Here is a 7,431-nt window from a genome sequence, read left to right as displayed (position 1 = left end):
ACCCTGAACAACTTCCTCTCCTACAGGAACATGTGATCCTCACTCTTTGTCAAATGGAAATAATTTTTCCACCATCTTTCTTCACAGTCATGGTACATCTAACCGCGCATCTGGTCGAAGAGGTACGCCTAGGGGGCCCGGTCCATTATAGGTGGATGTATCCAATTGAAAGGTAACTATACGACTAATTTTACATTTGAGTTATTTCATAAGCTAACAACCTAACACATATCTCGCTTGTAAAGGTACCTAGGTCGTCTTAAGCAGTACGTGCGTAATAGGGCAGCACCGGAAGGATCAATTGCAGAGGGCTACTTATCCGTTGAGATTCTCACTTTTTGTTCCAGATATCTAGATAACGTTGAAAGCATGATCAATCAACCATTGCGTGTTGATGATCGACCGAGCGAAGGTGCGACTAATAACGCGACAAGCATGTTCCCACTGATTGGCAAAGCGGTAGGGGCTTCCGAGAGTTTGAATCTGTCACCAACTGAGAGACTTCAAGCACATCGTCACGTATTGGTCAATTGCGCAACTGTGGAGAATTTCTTAGAGTAAGTGCAGTTATTACACTTAGAATCGTATTGTACCCGATGGCAATATTTGTTTATACCTTTAACAGTAGATCCACATGGTATGCTCAGGGATTTTAGGGCTAGTACAAAAAGACAGCTACGAAGTATTGGCAAAAGAAACGAAGCCTACATTGACAGGGTTGTCCATAGAGAATTCGCCGAGTGGTTCAAGAATGAGGTGAATCTTCTGTATGGCTCTTCCATTTATATTTTCGTTAATATCTTGCCTTCTCCCACTCAACTCTGATAATCTTTAATTCATTGGTAGATACCACTGGGAAGTTTGATGCACCCGAGAGAACTACAGTGGCTCGCATGTGGCCCTAATATTCAGGCAAAGCACTTTAAGTCGTACAATGTCAACGGATTCAGGTTTAGAACCCTATCAAGAGAGGATGGAATGAGAACCCAGAATAGCGGGGTTTGTGTCACTTCTGACACTAGAAGTTATGCAAGCGCTCATGATAGTAACATGGCTGTTGGTGGCGTCTCCTATTATGGAAGATTAGTAGATATCATCGAGCTGAATTACAGTGGGCAATTTTCTGTGGCCCTGTTTAGATGCATTTGGGCAGACACCACGTCCGGTAGAGGCATAAAGCAAGACATTTTGGGACACACCTGTGTTAACTTTAGCAATCCGATTCACACTGGTGATCGTGAAGATGACGAGCCGTACATTCTTGCTTCCGAGGTTCGCCTTGTATACTATGTGGACGATGAAGTCGATAAGAAATGGAGCGTAGTGGTCCATGTGAAGCCGAGAGATTTGTTTGACATGGGTGAATACAATGAACACTGTGAGGTCGAACTTTTCTTCCAACAAAATCTGACTGATTTGTCTAAGCGTGATGTTGAAGGTATATCGTTGACAAGGGATGGCAACTTAGAAGAACCCAATCCTGACGCAATCGAAACCGCTGAAGACGCTGCTGATTCCTAGATATATTTGGATAGCAATATATGACATGCACACTTGTACTTTTCCCCTTACTATACTCTTGAAATTTCATTTATAAGCAAATAGGATAATAATAAAAATCAGTCGTCTGGATCGACTTTGATCTTATTTAAACTTTCCTTTTTTAAGTGTATGTATCTTGAGATTTAATATGCAAGACCTGGATACTTAGAGTTCTCTTGCTCACCCTTTTATGTATTGGGACTAAGCAGGGACATTGGAAGAGAATGATCTCTTTATGTGTGCCACCAGCTTTTTTTTCGTCCGCTCGATGCAAGAGGCATCTCCGTTCTCTTCACTTGAGCACGCAATTTCATTCGCTCGAGATTTATGGTTCAACAATTCGTCTATTAGATCATGGTTGGATGCATTCTCCGCACACAGGCACATAGGTACAGCTATTAGTAGGGCGCCTACTGAACTAATTTCGGTACGTATCCAAACTGGCTGACCAATCAAGGGTTCTATAACCATACTCTCCCCGTGGTTGGTTTTGAGAAGCGTAGTCATCGTTGGTGCGCCCTTGCCTCTCTCGCGGTCATCAGTCACATCTTCTTCCACCCGGTTGTCGTGCTCATTGAGGTAACAAGTTCTAGCTCTGTCATGCTCATAGTTATGTTGCTCATATTGGGTCAGTTATCTATGTTGTGAGCTAAGCATTTTTAGTTGAGTTCGTGCACTATGTATCAATGCAATTAGGAAGAAACCACATTGCCTGACATCCACTGGCCACAAGTACAAATTAAATGAGATGATGACCGGTTCTAATTGCATGCAATCAATCTGTTTTTTTTCCATTAACTTAACTTTAACTTGAATTCTATGTGGGTATGAACATTCACAGATGAAATATAAGTCGTTGGGGGGTTGCATGTTCTATTCTTCAATGTAACTGTAAAAAAGGGTGCAAGAATATGGCCACTGATAGTTCCTTCTAATTTCTAAGTTAATTATATTAAGTAAAAAAACATTTTCTTGATTAAAAAAAATTGCGAATGGCACAACTGCTATGAATACGCACATTGATAACGGGAATGGTGAATCTAATGGAGTAGATATTGTTCATGCAAATTTGGGAATATTAACTTTATTCATATTTTCTTAATTAATTCTGTTAGGATTATTAATAATGGATGCTAATTTTAACTATGATTTCTTAATTTATTCTGGTAATGATTATTAATGATGGATGTTAATTTTAATCATAGTACGTTAATTAAAAATAACTGGACTTTAATACACTTGTGATAAATAAGAATATTAAAAATGGTAATTTTAATCATAGTACCTTAATTAATAATTCTGTATATAAGGTGTCATTTCTGTACAGAAAATTCTATGGCTTTATTAGTGTCCTCGTCCATTAACAGCTTTCCCCACGAAATTTCATTAGATTCTTTTAATTTACATATAGTTGGATCATTTGGAAAAAATAGATTCTATTTATATACTCACTATATGTACATATATAGATTGGTTTTTGATATGATGTTACATAGTTAAAGTGTGAGTAATGATATTTGTTGGTTAATTATACTATTCTTTCATGAGGAATTAATTTTTTTTTTTGCATGATACATGTGTTTTTACTAGGACTGTAAGATGCCCAGGAAAGCTCGCTTCAAGAAAGGCACAAGAGTGGAGCCACCGCATCAGCAGCCTCCAGCTGCACCTTCTGTGTCTTCACCATCCGATGACGATGACTGGCTCATCCCTCCGCCCCCCAGTAATGGTGGTGTCTCCGCAGCGGCTATTCTGCAACCCTTTCGTCCGTCCAGGAGCGAAACAAGACCTGAGCCACAGGCCGCTAACAATTCACGAGTGACGGAACCGTGCAATGAAGCCATTGGCCCTGAGGCGAACGAGGCAGATTCGTTTGAGGAACACATTGACAGGATGTTTGCTGCTTCTGATGCTACAAAGCGCAAATGACGAAAGACTACTGAGTTTTGGGATGTTGATCTCATTGGTAACAAGTGTTGAACTTAAAATCTTTTTAATTGATCAGCTTATGATTTTGTTATGCTCCTTACATGTGGGGCACATTGAGCACATAAATTACATTTTTTCTTCTTTATTGTTAGATTCTGAAGGAATAATCAAGCAAGCTAAAATGAGTGTGAGAGAGGCTATGGAGCGATCTCTTAATGGTAGCAAGATCATCCTGAGGTTCAATGAGGAACTGCAGGCAGTGGGAGATGGAGTTGGCCTGTTGAGTGGCATTCTAGGAGCGTTGGGTTCGGATTACAGTAAATTTCCTATATGTGAAAAGAGTTGGGCAAAGGTGCGGGGCAAAGACAGGGTTTATGACGATTGTATAAAGGTAATTCATTTTCTTATTGTTTAATCATATCAAACAAATAACTTGCAATTACTTACAGCTAGACATTGTCGTCGCAGGAGATGTTCCACTTCCAGGATAGCGGTGGTTTAATCAAGAAATCATTTTTGAAACAAATGGGGAAGTCTTGGAAGGACACAAGGGGGAGGCTGTTTGACTCGCATTACAAACCAACAAGGACACTTGAGCAGAATCTTGAGCAGCGCCCGGAGGGAATTCCTAGAGAGCATTGGAAGTGGTTCATTGAGTATCGTAATGATCCTGCAACAAAGGTACCCCATTCATTTAATACATATAATTTTTAAAAAAATGAATTTCCTTGAAATCAAAAAATGTAATCCGTTTGTTTTGTTGATATGATTTGGTATAAATAAATAGATTTTATTCCGATTGAGCTGAATTTGAACCATGTTGATTAGTATACATGATTAATTCAATTTAATACATCAATTCCCAGCACAGGCTATTTGACTAAGATCTTAATATATACATGCATGATGCTGAGATTGGTTAACACCATTCTTCCTTATTAGAACCTTATTTGTTGTAGGTTACCATATAAGACAATTAATTTAATTTGAGTACCCCTATTATTATAATTTATACTATATGATTGTAATTGGACTATCTCACATGGGCTGCTAAATGTTTTTTCCGTTAGTTGTGGTATGAGTTATGGGTGGCATTTGCATATTAGAAATAAAATAATATTGTTAACTTCTTATATGTAAATAGGGACTGCATCCGTGTAATTATTCTTTTTGTTAAAGCAACACTTAAATTTAGAATACGCACAGTTTACTCAAATTCCACACTAGTATACTTAATCCCCCAATATTTTGAGTCTCTTGCAACGTAAGATATATGTATACTATACTAAGTTTTAGTACTTCATTGAATTCAAGCATATTGTTGATTTTTAATAGGCGAAGTGCAAGCAGAACGCGCTGAATCGAAAGAAGCAACTTTACACGCACACTGACGGATCTAAAAGCTTGGCAAGGGCTACAGAAGAAGAGGTAATATAAACTTGTAATAGAGAATAAGTGGCTTTTAGTGTTGATTTATTCATACAGTAAACAATGTTAGAAGTATTGAAAAAATTTATAGAAGTGAAATTCATGGGATAAATTTAATTCTCACAGTCACAACTACAAGGAAGGACTGTTGGTAGGGGAGAACTATGGATCCTAAAGCACAAAAGATCTGATGGCAGCTATATACATGAAGAAGCTCGGAGGATTGGTGTAAGTACACTTAGTCATATATGTTGTAACATGTTGGGTTTAGCAATTGAAATGTCTTGAGTATGCTATTAGCCTGGTGTGATTGTGTAATTATGTTTATGCCTGCAGGAAAAAATATCTGAGCTTGAGCAACTGGATGAATCTACAAGAATATTGTCAGAGAATGATTCCCTTGCCCAAGCTCTGGGCAAAGAGCACCCGGGTAGAGTGCGTGGGATGGGACACGGGCCGACACCAAGTCAACTCTTCCGTCCGAGTTCGCAGCCACCGGTGGATAGAGCTCAAGTAGAAGAGACCCAAAGGATGCTGTGTGAACTACAAGCGGAGATGACGACCGAAAAATTGAAGACGAAAGCAATTGAGGATGAATTAGCAGCAGAGAAGACAAAGAGGCAGGAAATAGAGAGTGTGCTGAGTTATCTGGTCCAACAGCAATGTGGGGAGCTGCCTCCAGACATCGCTGCACGGATGAATTCTTTGGACAGATATGGAGGAACATAGATATTAGGATTTAGGTTATACTTAGATTTTCAATACATGTTTTGATTATGTTAAATATGGGGCATTTAGTATTAGCCAAGTACTTTACCTTTTTGGATGACTATTGAAATACGTTATTGACATTATTAAAATAGACATGTTAGATTGCTTTGCAGATAAATATAATTAGAGTTTTTTTTTTCATAGTGCAGACTTTTATAAAAAAAAAAGTTTAATATTCTTTAATTAAGAAAGATGGGAAAAAATATATAAAATATAAAAAATAACAAAAATTAAGTAACGTTAAGAATCTTTAAATTAAAATTAGTTTAGAAAAAAAGGGCCAGGTTTGTAAAATTACGAAAAAAAAAAGTCGGAATTGCGGCGGTTTCAACCCGCCGGGAATAAAATATTAAAAAAACGAAGCCTCAAATAGCGTCGGTTCTAAAACCGCCGCAAATCAATTTCATTAAATACGAACATTAAAACTGCGGCGGTTATAAACCGCTACTTAGGTGTTTGACGCAAAACCGCTTATTTGCGGCGGTTATGCCAGCGGTTGCTGCTAACCGCCGCAAAATGTAACACCCGCGCCCTTATGCACTGCGGATGATGCTCCGCTGGCAATCTGTTTAGCGGCAGTTCAAAACCGCCGCAATTCGGCAGATAAACCGCCGCCATTCACCGCTTGTCCTGTAGTGTTTATAGAGAAAATATAGTTCAATCAGCATGAATTAAAGATCTCTTCACACATGTTTCTGTTAAGATTTTTAAAGTAACAACACACGTTCGCTATATTTTTAAGATCTGCATGCAGCCTTTCTTCTTAGTAAATATCTTGTTTATGACATGGCTTATGCTCTTTCATTTTTTTTTTCCGTATTTTTTTGTATACTGGTGTAAAAAGATATTAAAATAAATTTATTTTTTGTGATTTTTATGATTTAATAATCTTTTACATATTTTTATTTTATTCACTCTTAAATTTAATACGTGTCTTCAAAATCAGATAAATTGTTGTCATAATTCGTAAAGTCTCCATCAATCTTCCTTCTGCTTCCTTTGTGACTTTGTGTCATAAAGTGTTGAGTGTTCCCAACTTTTTGTGAAGTAAAAGTAATATAATAATTTTCTTTTGGAAACTTCTAATTGTATTTTGGTGTGATGTGACCAATCGTGACATGTCAATTACTAGCTAATTTATTATTTGCTATTAAATTGTGATAATGATATGACCTCTCATGTTTAAGAGTGACCTATGATACACGGACACTGACACGGACACGGGATACGACACGACACGGGACACGCTGACACGCAAATTTTAAAATCTTACATGACCCGGAGACACGCATATATATTAAATATAAAGTATTTTTTAGATAAACCGTAATGATATTTTAATATTTTATTGATATTAAAATATAAATTAATTTTTTAAATTATTTTTAATATCTTATTTTAATTATATCAAGTATTTAAAATATTTTTTGTTTTAATAAATAATAATATATACTATATCTAAATTTATTTTAAGAATATATATTAAGAATAAGACCGGACACGCTGACACGCGATGGTATTTAGGTTTGTCCAAGTGTGTCCGGAGAAGAATTTTTTATTTTTTATTGAGACACGGTTTAGACACAGCAGACACGCGTGTCGGACGAGTGTTGATGAGTGTCGTGTCCGAAATGTGTCCGACACGCAGACACGGCAACTCAGCAAAGTATCTGTGCTTCATAGAGAGTGACCATGAATAAAAAAAATAAAATATATAAAATTAAATTTTATTTTAATCTTATTTATAAGTTTAAAATCCTC

The 7,431-nt window shown here is 37.1% G+C and overlaps 1 long non-coding RNA gene across 1 annotated transcript in view; it reads right to left on the bottom strand.

The window, feature by feature from the left end:
* LOC110263428 overlaps positions 5,234 to 7,431 on the bottom strand; it is a 6,308-nt gene continuing 4,110 nt past the window's right edge. The window contains exon 3 of the long non-coding RNA XR_002349076.1: positions 5,234 to 5,245. This is a non-coding gene — a long non-coding RNA (uncharacterized LOC110263428). The remainder of the gene's footprint in view (positions 5,246 to 7,431) is intronic.

Source organism: Arachis ipaensis, chromosome B06, assembly GCF_000816755.2.
Source record: "Arachis ipaensis cultivar K30076 chromosome B06, Araip1.1, whole genome shotgun sequence".
NCBI lineage: Eukaryota > Viridiplantae > Streptophyta > Magnoliopsida > Fabales > Fabaceae > Arachis > Arachis ipaensis.
Note: the sequence above shows the minus strand (reverse complement) of the source record. Positions and strands in the feature narration are given on the sequence as shown.